The 13,007-nt window shown below is 47.1% G+C and overlaps 1 protein-coding gene across 3 annotated transcripts in view; it reads left to right on the forward strand.

Annotated features, from left to right (window-relative positions):
- The window catches only part of IMMP2L (inner mitochondrial membrane peptidase subunit 2), a 912,519-nt gene that overhangs the window by 77,836 nt on the left and 821,676 nt on the right, over positions 1-13,007 (forward strand). The window lies entirely within an intron of this gene.

Here is a 13,007-nt window from a genome sequence, read left to right on the forward strand (position 1 = left end):
CCTGCCGGTTTCACCTCTACAATATCGCCAAGATCCGCCCTTTCCTCTCCACCCAAACGGCTACCTTACTATTACGGGCTCTCGTTATATCCCGGCTAGACTACTGTGTCAGCCTTCTCTCTGACCTCCCTTCCTCCTCTCTCGCCCCGTTCCAGTCTATTCTTCACTCCGCTGCCCGGCTCATCTTCCTGCAGAAACGATCTGGGCATGTCACTCCCCTTCTTAAACAACTCCAGTGGTTGCCTATCGACCTCCGCTCCAAACAAAAACTCCTCACTCTAGGCTTCAAGGCTCTCCATCACCTTGCCCCTTCCTACCTCTCCTCCCTTCTCTCTTTCTACCGCCCACCCCGCACGCTCCGCTCCTCTGCCGCCCACCTCCTCACCGTCCCTCGGTCTCGCCTATCCCGCCGTCGACCCCTGGGTCACGTCCTCCCGCGGTCCCGGAACGCCCTCCCTCCTCACCTCCGCCAAACCGATTCTCTTTCCCTCTTCAAAACCCTACTTAAAAATCACCTCCTCCAAGAGGCGTTCCCAGACTGAGCTCCTCTTCCCCCTCTACTCCCTCTGCCATCCCCCCTTTACCTCTCCGCAGCTAAAGCCTCATTTTCCCCTTTTCCCTCTGCTCCTCCACCTCTCCCTTCCCATCCCCACAGCACTGTACTCGTCCGCTTAACTGTATATATTTTCGTTACCCTATTTATTTTGTTAATGAATTGTACATCGCCTTGATTCTATTTAGTTGCCATTGTTTTTACGAGATGTTCTTCCCCTTGACTCTATTTATTGCCATTGTTCTTGTCTGTCCGTCTCCCCCGATTAGACTGTAAGCCCGTCAGACGGCAGGGACTGTCTCTATCTGTTGCCGACTTGTTCATCCCAAGCACTTAGTACAGTGCTCTGCACATAGTAAGTGCTCAATAAATACTATTGAATGAATGAATGAATAATTCTTTTGTAATGAACAGTGCTCTGCAAATAGTATCTTGTCAATAAATACCAGTGATTGACTGACTGGTATCTAGGCTGATGGTGGTGACTCAGGAGGAGGAGTGGGAGGAGGGATGAATGAGATATAACATCAGCACACCGTCTTTTTGCCACTTTGGCCTTTACTCTCCCTCATTTTCAAATGAACCAAAAATGTGTTTTTCTGTCTCTCTCTAGTTCTCTTTTTCTGTTTTTCCTCTCCCCACGACCCCCACTCCCTCTCCCCAGCCCCGCTCTCCATTTCTTTGAATCTCTTTCCCCTGTCCTTTTTCTTTCCTTCACTCCTCTCCACACCTATTCTTTTCAAATTGTATGATTGGTTCTTTGCACAGCAATTTCTCAAAGATTTCATTTAAAATGGTTCTTTTTCATGAAAAGATTGCAGATCCTTGCTCTAGGGGAAAGGAACTCTGTTGGGTTGAGGGGGTTTGGGAGAGGGAACCCTGGGATGCTGAGATCAGAGATAGGGAGGATGGACAAGGGGAGAAATGCAGGGGAGGAAGAAAGGGAGAGAAGAAGAGAGATCGATGGATTGGTAACTTTTTTGCTATCAATTTGTAAGGTTGTTACAGGAGGAAAACAGAGAAAAAAGCAAATCCTCAGATTTTAAGGGAATTTAATACAGATATCTTCATAGCCCAGTGCCATTTAGGGAATTGGTGATTTGCAGCATGTATTTTAAAGCAAAGAAAAGAGACCTCTGGTGAATACATTCCAAAATCCTAGAACGAGTCGTCTACAATCGATGCTTAGAATTCCTTAACTCCCATTCTCTCCTAGACCCCCTCCAATCTGGCTTCCGTCCCCTCCACTCTACCAAGACTGCTCTCTCTAAGGTCACCCATGACCTCCTTCTTGCCAAATCCAATGGCTCCTACTCCATTCTAATCCTCCTTGACCTCTCTGCTGCCTTTGACACTGTCGACCATCCCCTCCTCCTCCATACCTTATCTCACCTTGGCTTCACGGACTCTGTCCTCTCCTGGTTCTCCTCTTACCTCTCTGGCCGGTCATTCTCGGTCTCCTTCGCTGGCACCTCCTCCCCCTCCCATCCTTTAACTGTTGGAGTTCCTCAAGGGTCAGTTCTTGGCCCTCTTCTGTTCTCTATTTACACTCACTCCCTCGGTGAACTCATTCGCTCTCACGGCTTTGACTACCATCTCTACGCAGATGACACGCAGATGTACATCTCCGCCCCTGTCCTCTCCCCCTCCCTTCAGGCTCGCTTACTATGTGCTAAGCACTGTTCTAAGCACTGGGGCAGATACAAGTTAATCAGGTTGGACACAGTCCCTGTCCCACGTGGGGCTCACACCCATTTTACAGATTAGGTAACTGAGGCACAGAAAAATTAAGTGACTTGGCCAAAAGTCACAAGGCAGACATGTGGAAGAGTCAAGATTAGACCTCAGGTCCTTCTGACATCCAGACCTGTGTTCTATCCACTAAGCCATGCTGTTTCTCCAGTGGATAGCAAACGTTCAGCAAATACCATAATTTGGAGGTGGATGGCATGGTGCTTCCTATGTGCTCTTAACAAGTACCTTAATTATTATTACTATTGTTATTATTGTTACTATTTTCAGATGACTGAAGCCCAGGCAAGTGAAGTGAAGGCTACCTGAGAACCAAGCCGGTCAATCAAAAGGCTCCAAGCAGTCACCACCCCCCGACGGCTCTCCCCAGCCGGTCTTAGCTTTCCTCATTACATGTCTCTCATTACAGATGCCCTAGTTCCTCCAACATCAAAGTTATTGTTCAATCTCAAAATGTCACTAATTTGTCCCTTAAAGCAAACACATAAAACACTTTGTGACATAGAAATGTATTCATTCAATAGTATTTATTGAGCGCTTACTATGTGCAGAGCACTGTACTAAGCGCTTGGGATGAACAAGTCGGCAACAGATAGAGACAGTCCCTGCCGTTTGATGGGCTTACAGTCTAATCGGGGGAGACAGACAGACAAGAACAATGGCAATAAATAGAGTCAAGGGGAAGAACATCTCGTAAAAACAATGGCAACTAAATAGAATCAAGGCGATGTACATTTCATTAACAAAATAAATAGGGTAATGAAAATATATACAGTTGAGCAGACGAGTACAGTGCTGAGGGGATGTGAAGGGAGAGGGGGAGGAGCAGAGGGAAATGGGGGGAAAAGAGGGTTAAGCTGCGGAGAGGTGAAGGGGGGGTGGTAGAGGGAGTAGAGGGAGAAGGGGAGCTCAGTCTGGGAAGGCCTCTTGGAGGAGGTGAGTTTTAAGTAGGGTTTTGAAGAGGGGAAGAGAATTAATTTGGCAGAGGTGAGGAGGGAGGGTGTTCCAGGACTGCGGGAGGACGTGGCCCAGGGGTCGACGGCGGAATGGGTGAGACCGAGGGACGGTGAGGAGGTGGGCGGCAGAGGAGCGGAGCGTGTGGGGTGGGAGGTAGAAAGAGAGAAGGGAGGAGAGGTAGGAAGGGGAAAGGTGATGTAGAGCCTTGAAGCCTAGAGTGAGCAGTTTTTGTTTGGAGCGGAGGTTGATAGGCAACCACTGGAGTTGTTTAAGAAAGCGAGTGACATGCCCAGATCATTTCTGCAGGAAGATGAGCCGGGCAGCGGAGTGAAGAATAGACTGGAGCGGGGCGAGAGAGGAGGAAGGGAGGTCAGAGAGAAGGCTGACACAGTAGTCTAGCCGGGATATAACGAGAGCCCATAGCAGAAAGGTAGCCGTTTGGGTGGAGAGGAAAGGGCGGATCTTGGCGATATTGTAAAGGTGAAACCGGCAGGTCTTGGTAACGGATAGGATGTGTGGGGTGAACGAGAGAGATGAGTCAAGGATGACACCGAGATTGCGGGCCCGAGAGACGGGAAGGATGGTCGTGCCATCCACGGTGATAGGGAAGGACCTGGAGAGGACCGGGTTTGGGAGGGAAGATGAGGAGCTCAGTCTTGCTCATGTTGACTTTTGGGTGGCAGGCCGACATCCAAGTGGAGACATCCTGGAGGCAGGAGGAGATGCAAGCCTGAAGGGAGGGGGAGAGGACAGGGGCGGAGATGTAGATCTGCGTGTCATCTGTGTAGAGATGGTAATCAAAGCCGTGAGAGCGAATGAGTTCACCAAGGGAGTGAGTGTAAAAGGAGAACAGAAGAGGGCCAAGAACTGACCCTTGAGGAACTCCAACAGTTAAAGGATGGGAGGGGGAGGAGACGCCAGCGAAGGAGACCGAGAATGACTGGCCAGAGAGATAAGAGGAGAACCAGGAGAGGACGGAGTCCGTGAAGCCAAGGTGAGATAAGGTATGGAGGAGGAGGGGATGGTCGACAGTGTCAAAGGCAGCAGAGAGGTCAAGGAGGATTAGAATGGAGTAGGAGCCATTGGATTTGACAAGAAGGAGGTCATGGGTGACCTTAGAGAGAGCAGTCTCGGTAGAGTGGAGGGGACGGAAGCCAGATTGGAGGGCGTCCAGGAGAGAATGGGAGTTAAGGAATTCTAAGCAGCGATTGTAGACGACTGGTTCTAGGATTTTGGAAAGGAAGGGTAGTAGGGAGATAGGGCGATAACTTGAGGGGGAAGTGGGGTCAAGAGCAGGTTTTATTAGGATGGGGGAGATGTGGGCGTGTTTGAAGGCAGAGGGGAAGGAGCCATTGGAGATTGAGTGGTTTAAAATAGAAGTTAAGGAAGGGAGGAGGGCAGAGGCGATGGTTTTAATAAGATGAGAGAGAATGGGGTCCGAGGCGCAGGTGGAGTGGGTGGCACTTGTGAGGAGGGAGGAGATCTCCTCTGAGGATACTGCAGGGAAGGATGGAAAAGTAGGGGAGAGGGTTGGTGGGGGGGAGGGGAGAAGCGGAGGGGTGACTTTTGGGAGCTCAGACCTGATTGTGTTGATTTTTGTGATGAAATAGGTGGCCAGATCATTGAGGGTGAGAGATGGGGGAGGGGGAGGAACAGGGGGCCTAAGGAGAGAGTTAATGGTCCGGAACAATTGGCGGGGGTGACGGGCATGGGTATCGATGAGGGAGGAGAAGAAGTTTTGCCTGGCGATGGAGAGGGCAGAGTTAAGGCAGGAAAGGATAAATTTGAAGTGTGTGAGGTCGGTTTGGTGCTTGGACTTTCGCCAGCAGCGCTCGGCAGCTCGAGCATAGGAGCGTAGGAGGCAGACAGAGGAGGTGATCCAGGGCTGTGGGTTAGTGGAGCGAGAGCGGTGGAGGGAAAGGGGGGTGAGAGAGTTGAGATGAGTAGAGAGGGTGAAGTTGAGAGTGGAGACCTGATCATTGAGAGTGGGAAGTGAGGACAGGGCGGCAAGGTGAGGAGAGATGCTTTTGGAAAGACGGATGGGATCAAGAGAGCGGAGGTCTCTGTGGGGCAGTAGCGAAGATTTGCAGGGGGAGGGAGTGTGAGAGATGAGGCAGGTGAAAAGGTTATGGTCAGAGAGAGGGATTAATTTCAAAGTGGAGCTTGCTGTATGCATTCATTTATTTGTTCAATCATATTTATTGAGCACCTACTGTGTGCAGAGCACTGTACTAAGCCCTTGGGAGAGTAGAATATAGCAATAAACAGTCACATTTCCTGCCATTTCCAATTGATTGTTGCCCTCATCCCTCCCCTCATCCCTTTCGTCATGGGGGTGTTCCTTTTCAGACTGGTCTATGTCTACAGTGCCCTAAGCCACCTTGTAAAAATGTTCAGGATCAATTTGTCAATCAATCAATTGTATTTACTGAGCACTTACTATGTGCAGAACACAGTACTAAGTGCTTGGGAGAATACAATTACAAGAGAATTAGCAGATAAGTTCTCTGCCCATAATGAGCTTACTGTCTAAAGGAGGCGGACATTAGGGATGCAACGTGGCTCAGTGGAAAGAGCACCGGCTGGGATGTCAGAGGCCATGGGTTCAAATCCTCGCTCTGCCGCCTGTCAGCTGTGTGACTTTGGGCAAGTCACTTAACTTCCCTGGGCCTCAATTCCCTCAACCGTAAAATGGGGATGAAGACTGTGAGCCCCACGTGGGACAACCTGATCACCTTGTATCCTCCCCAGCACTTAGAACAGTGTTTACGCTTAACAAATGCCATCATTATTATTATTATTATTATTAATATGAATCAATTAGTAATTTATAATATATAATTTAAAAAGTGCTTAAGTGCTGTGGGGATGGGGGTAGGGCGAATATCAAGTGTACAAAGGTCACAGACTGCAGTGCAGAGATGATGTAGAAGGGAGAACGAACTGGGGAAAAGGGAGGTTTAATCAGGGAAGGCCTCCAGTAGGAGATGTGACCTTAGTAATGCTTTGAAGGGGAGAGAGTGGTGGTCTGGCATATATGGTGAGGGAGGGAGTTCCAGCATAGGAGGAGGATGTGGCAAAGGGGTGGGCAGCGAGATAGGCAAGATCCAGGCAGCAGTAAAGGGGAGGATCAATTGGTCTCTAGATGCCATTTTCAGTTCCTGGAATCAAGGGGCTGGAAGGGGCTTAGGGAGGTTATTTAGCTCAGCCTTTGGGCTAGGCCTCACTCAGCCCATCCCATCCCATCCCACAAACAGTGCTCTCTACCCTTTGCTTGGAGACCGACCTTCCTCTGCCCCAAAGGAAGCCTCTGCTATCCATCAGCCATTAACTGCACAGCTTACCCTGTTCATATTGCGTCCTCGGGAAACTATTTGTAAGACTAGAGTTTTAGCACTGCAGGAATATCTGGGCTGCATCAGTTGGCATTTATTTTCATATTGATGAGCAAGAAATAAAAATGTTTTATATTCTGGTTTAGAAATAACTTCATCTCATTACTGTGAGGAACTTTCACCAATAAATCCCTAGTAATAGGAGGAGACACAGTGATATTTATTAAGTGCTTACATGTGAGTATCACTGTTCTGAGCACTGGGGAGAAAAATAATAAACTTTGATTTGTACAGTGTTTTAATTTATCTACAGTGCTTTCACATCAAATATCTCTTTTCCTCTTCACAAAATTCCTGTGAGATATGGAGAGCCAGAGATTACCATCCCCATTTCACTCCCTCCCACTTAGACTGTGAGCCCCCTGTGGGACCTGATTAACTTGTATCTACCCCAGCACTTAGAATGGTGCTTCCTAGGTGCTCTTAACAAGTACCTTAATTATTATTATTATTGTTATTATTGTTACTATTTTCAGATGACTGAAGCCCAGGCAAGTGAAGTGATTTGCTTAAAATCACACTGCAGGCCGGTGGCAATCAGTCAATCATGGTATTAATTGAATGCTTTCTGTGGGTAGAGCACTTGTGAGAGCACAATACAACAGAGTTGGGAGATGCATTCCCTGTCCTCCGAGAGCTTACAGTATAGAAGGCTTATGGGTATTGAGCCAGACACAGTCCATGTCCCATAGGGGGCTCGCCATCTAAACCTTAAACACAGTAATTGCTCAATAAATACAGTCCAAAAAATTGAATGAAAACCAGAAGCACAGGAACAGGATAACCGGTAAATTCAAGAAGAACTACCACCATGAGAATACTAATTCATCACTGCTCTGAGGCAACTGTCCTTAGGTTCTTTTCTGCCCCGGGGGGGTTGACTTTGAATTAACCAGTCAATTCATCAACTAATCAATTAATGGTATTTAATGTGTGCAGAGCATTGCATTAAGCACTTGGGAGAGTACAGTGCAACAGAGTTGGCAGAAACATTCCTTGCCCATGAGGAGTTTACAGTCTAGAGGGGGAGGCAGACATTAAAATAAGTAAATAAATTATGGCTATGTACATAAATGCTGTAGGGCTGAGGTCAAGTAATAAAGGGTGAAAATCCAAGTACACGGGTGATGCAGAATGGAGTGGGAGAAGTGGAAATGAGGAAACATTATTCAAGCTTGGCTTCACTGACTCTGTCCTCTCCTGGTTCTCCTGTTATTTCTCTGACGGTTCATTCTCAGTCTCCTTCACAGGTTCCTCCTTTGCCTCCCACCTCCTAACTGTGGGGGTCCCTCAAGGTTCAGTTCTGGGTCCCCTTCTACTCTCCATTTACACCCACTCCCTTGGAGAACTCACTTTCTCCCATGGCTTCAACTACCACCTCTATGCAGATGATACCCTAATCTACATCCCTTTCCCTGATCTCTCTCCCTCTCTGCAGACTCACATTTCCTCCTGCCTTCAAGACATCTCTACTTGGATGTCCTCCCGTCACCTCAAGCTTAGCATGTCCAAAACTGAACTCCTTATCTTCCCAACCAAACCCTGTTCTTCCCCTGACTTTTCCATCACTGTAGACACCACCAGCATCCTCCCTGTCTCACAAGCCCGTAACCTTGCTGTTATCCTTGACTCCTCTGTCTTATTCAACCCACATACTCAATCCATCACTAAATCCTGTTGGTCCCACCTCGACAGCATTGCTAAAATCCATCCTTTCCTCTCCATCCAAACTGCTACCTCATTAATAAAATCACTTCCCCTACCCTGCCTTGATTACTACATCAGCCTCTTTGTTGACCTCCCTGCCTTCTGTCTCTCCCCATTCCAGTCCATACTTCACTTTGCTGCCTGGATCATTTTTCTACAAAAACGTTCAGGACATGTCACCCCACTCCTCCGAAAACTCCAGTGGTTGCCCATCCACCTCCACATTATGGTATTTGCTGAACGTTTGCTATCCACTGGAGAAACAGCATGGCTTAGTGGATAGAGCACAGGTCTGGATGTCAGAAGGACCTGAGGTCTAATCTTGACTCTTCCACATGTCTGCCTTGTGACTTTTGGCCAAGTCACTTAATTTTTCTGTGCCTCAGTTACCTAATCTGTAAAATGGGTGTGAGCCCCACGTGGGACAGGGACTGTGTCCAACCTGATTAACTTGTATCTGCCCCAGTGCTTAGAACAGTGCTTAGCACATAGTAAGCGCTTAGCAGGTACCATAATTATTATTATTATTTACACTATGCTGCTTCCCTCTACATCAAAGAAAAACTCACCACTGGCTTTAAAACACTCCACCACCTTGCCTCTTCTTACCTCACCTTGCTACTCTTCAGTTACAACCCAGCCCAAACACTTTGCTCCTCTAGTGCTAACCTCCTCACTATGTCTCAGTCTTGCCTGTCCCTTGGCCCACCTCCTGCCTGTGGCCTGCAATGCCCTCCCTACTCAAATCGAACAGACAACTACTCTCTCTCCCCTTCAAAGCCTTATTGAAGGCACATCTCTTCTAGGGGGTCTTCCTGGACTAGCCCCCCACCCCCCCTTCCTCTTCTCCCTCTCCCTCTGCATCACCCTGGCTAACTCCTTTTGTTTTCCCCCCTCCCAGACCCACAGCACTTAAATTACGTATCTGTAATTTATTTATATTGATCTCTGTCTCCCCCTCTAGATTGTAAGCTCATCGTGGACAGGAAATGTGTATGTTTATTGCTGAATTGTACTTTCCCAAGCACTTAGTACAGTGCTCTGCACACCATAAGTGCTCAATAAATACAATTGAATGAATGGGAGATCTCTTGGTGGAGATGTGCTGGCATACAGCATTGACCGTACCATAGTTCCAATTTTTTTCTTTTAACTTTGTGTATTTGTTAAGTGATTTTTATGTGCCAGAAACTGTACTAAGCACTGGGATAGATACAAGTCAATCAGGTTGGACACAGTTCCTGTCCCACAAGGGGCTCAAAGTCTGAATCCCCATTTTACAGATGAGGTAACAGCCTTAAAGAGTGAAGTGACTTGTCCAAGGTTACAAAGCAGACAGGTGGCAGAGCTGAGCCTAGAACCCAGGTTCTTCTCACTCCCAGGCCCATGCTCTATCCACTAGGCCATGCTGCTTCTTTAGGGTCCTTCCATCTGTCTTCGCTTTTGTGGGGTGGGGAGAGAGCTATACTATTTGTCCAGGAATCTCCATAGGCCCTGGAGCCTCCATGTTCTGGAGACTTGGAGCTTCATATTTCTCTGGACATTGGAATGAGAGTATCCTGTTGGTCATACCCAGTTTAGAACAGGGTTAGCCCCAACCTGTTGAGAAGCTCCATGTGGAGTTGGGGCCTAGGGTGGCACTCATGTGGTACAGAACCCTCATTTTTCTTGGGGCTGGTATCCACATGATTTTGCAGCAAAATTTAGTACTTTTTGCAGTCATCTGGATGAGCCAACAATATACTACACACAGTAGTTGTTTGAGGTAAGAAGCCCACTATTTATAAAAAAGTGCCTATGAAACTAGTTGAAACCCTTCTTTTCCCTCTCCTTCCCCACTCTTTATCCTCTTCTCCCACGTTGGCCCCACCCCCAAAGTCCCACCTCACTAATACCTCCTCCACTCAACACTCCACCATAACTCTGCTGTTCCACAAAAATGAAAATTTGCTACCTATGACCAGTCTTCATCATGCAGTTGGTGGTCTCAGACTTTTGATGATACTCCTAGCCATTTGAGTTAGAAGAAATAATCACAACCAAAGATTTTCATTGACAACGTATTAATGCTACCATTGAATTCTGCTGCCTAGCTAGGACACTACCCACTCATCAGTCAAGAGTTGGCAGAAATGATCCCTACCTTCAGGAGTTTACAATCTAGCTGGGGAGACAGGCTTTAAAATAAATTACAGATAGAGACAGTGGCAGAGAATAAGGATACTTATAAGGATGTGTATAAGGGTATGTGCTGTGGGATGGGAGGTGAAACAAGGGTAACTATCAAAATGTTTGGGGCTTTGGACCTAACTGCATAGGAGATGCAAAAGGGAGGGTAAATAGTGGGCGAGGGTTAGTCAGGAAAGACTTTTTAAAGGAGGTATTATTTTAATAAGGCTTTGCAGATGGGGAAGCCAGATTTGGAAGGGGAGGGAAGGAGGGAGTTACAGGTCAGAGGAAGAATGTGAGCCAGGTGTGGATGGTGAGAGAGATGAATCGAGACCCAGAGAGGAGATTAGCAGTAGAAGAGCCAAGTGAGCATGCTGGGTTGTAGGAGAAGATCAGTGAGTTAAGGTAGGAGGGGGAAAGCTGATTGAGTGCCTTAAAGCCAATAGTAAGGAGTTTCTGTTTGAGTATTTTCATATGAGTTGACCAAAAAAGTATGAAAGTACATAGATGGTTCTAAAATATTGGAATGTGGCAATTACAGGGCATCTTCATGCCAAGTTTCAGGTCTGGAAGGCTAATGTACCTGTGGGAAATGCACTCATGGTGCATCCAGCTTCTGTGGGAGTTTCATCTGCCATCATCTCTAAAGCCTACTGAACCGCAGTTGGTCAATCAGTCAGTCAGTCATATTTAATCAGCATTTACTGTGCTCATGAGACAGCAGGACAAACCTACCGACCATGAGGTAGGTCCTGCCTGAGTGCAGTCAACTCACCAGCAATGAAGCAGTGCTCACAGTATCACAGCTTTGCCTTGTAAGGTACATGAGGAGAACGGATGGCACTGAGGGGCTTGGTGAGTGCTGTTTGGAGCCCTGCAAAGGTGGGGGAGGGGGGTATGTGCATGAATGGAGTACAGAATACATGCTTCAAGCACTATCTCAGGTAATGCAAAATAGCAGCAGACTATTGGAAGAAGTCTGCAATAGACAGTCAGTCAGTGGAATTTACTGAGCACCTCTTGTGTGCAGAGCACTGTACTAAGCGCTTGGGGAAAAAAGTGCCATAGAGTTGGTAGATACAGTCCCTGACCACAGGAAGCTTACAAGATACAGGAGATGAACGGACATTAAAAACCTCATGTACACATAAGTACTGTGGGGCTGGGGTGAATATCAAAGTGCTTAAGGGGTCCCTGTCCCAGAGGTTGCAAGCTGGATGCATATTCCTGCTCTGGGGCCAAAAGTGAGGAATCAAGTCAGGAAGCTGGGAAAGTGAACAGGAGCTAGGATCCAGGACCCACAAGAGGGAAGAAATATGGGGAAATGTTGGTCAGCCCAGAAAGGCCTCACACTTCCACAAAGTGTATCACTCCTTTTCTTGTCATCTGGGGGAGTAGAAAGTAATGGGGGTAAGGCGAGGCAAGATGATGAGGAGGATTATGAAGGTATGAGACTCCTGCGGGGAGCAGTCTCAAAACAGGGCAGAGAAGTAATCTTACAAAAACAGAAATGCTTCATTCCTGGGATGATCCCAGAGTGGACGCAGATCCCTCAGGGCTTACCACGTCACTGGGCATCAACCAGGGTTCTAGCCCTCAAGATCCCCGCTAGCCCAGGTCCAATATGAATCACTGAGATGAAGAGGGTACCTCACCTCTGACTCTTCCCCAGAAACGTGCCCAGTGAACAGCCCAGCTTGGTGGGAAGCAATCGGGAGAAGAGTTGCCCTTCTTGATGATTAGGCTGCCCAGGGGCAGGGTCATCTGTAGAGCAAGACCCTCACAGAACAAACCCATTAATATGGGAGTGATCTCCTCCCACATACAAGCAACATGGGCGAGAGCATCAGTTATGCATCAGTTTCGTAAGTACCACATACACGTGGTTGGGTCAGAGTCCCCCGTCAGCAGCATTGTTTTCTAAAACGAAGTCTGCATGCGCTAACAAATTGGATTAGACATTCCTATTTTGGAAAGGCACTTTTGATTTACTTTTTAATGTGAGCGTTGCCGTTAGATAGTTTTGTTGAATTTCCTCTATAACAAAATTTTTCATTTACGATTTGAGGAGTCAGTTAAAATTTGGGGTGAAATATAGTAACAATAAGACACAAAGATATGAGAATTTTATGAAAAGGGTATTAAATAAAATTACCATGTCAACCTAGGTATGACTAGTACTTCATGTAAACTTTCTTTTAGTTTCATATCTCACATGAGTCAAAAATCTACTAACGTATCTAAGTGTTTGAAACCATAGCTTCCCTTATATTTCTGTAACCTTTCATAGTGTATCATAGCAAGAAGGCTCTCTGAGATATGATCTAATCCTTTCCTGTCTCTAACACAGATGGGTGTCTTTCTGAGGTGTAAAGATCCACAAGGAAGGGGAATTCAAATGCATGTCGCACTGCCAATAGTATACATTTGCAAAAAAAGAAAAAGAAAATTTCTAGTTTTGAGCTCTGCTCAAG

Source organism: Ornithorhynchus anatinus, chromosome 10, assembly GCF_004115215.2.
Source record: "Ornithorhynchus anatinus isolate Pmale09 chromosome 10, mOrnAna1.pri.v4, whole genome shotgun sequence".
Lineage (NCBI taxonomy): Eukaryota > Metazoa > Chordata > Mammalia > Monotremata > Ornithorhynchidae > Ornithorhynchus > Ornithorhynchus anatinus.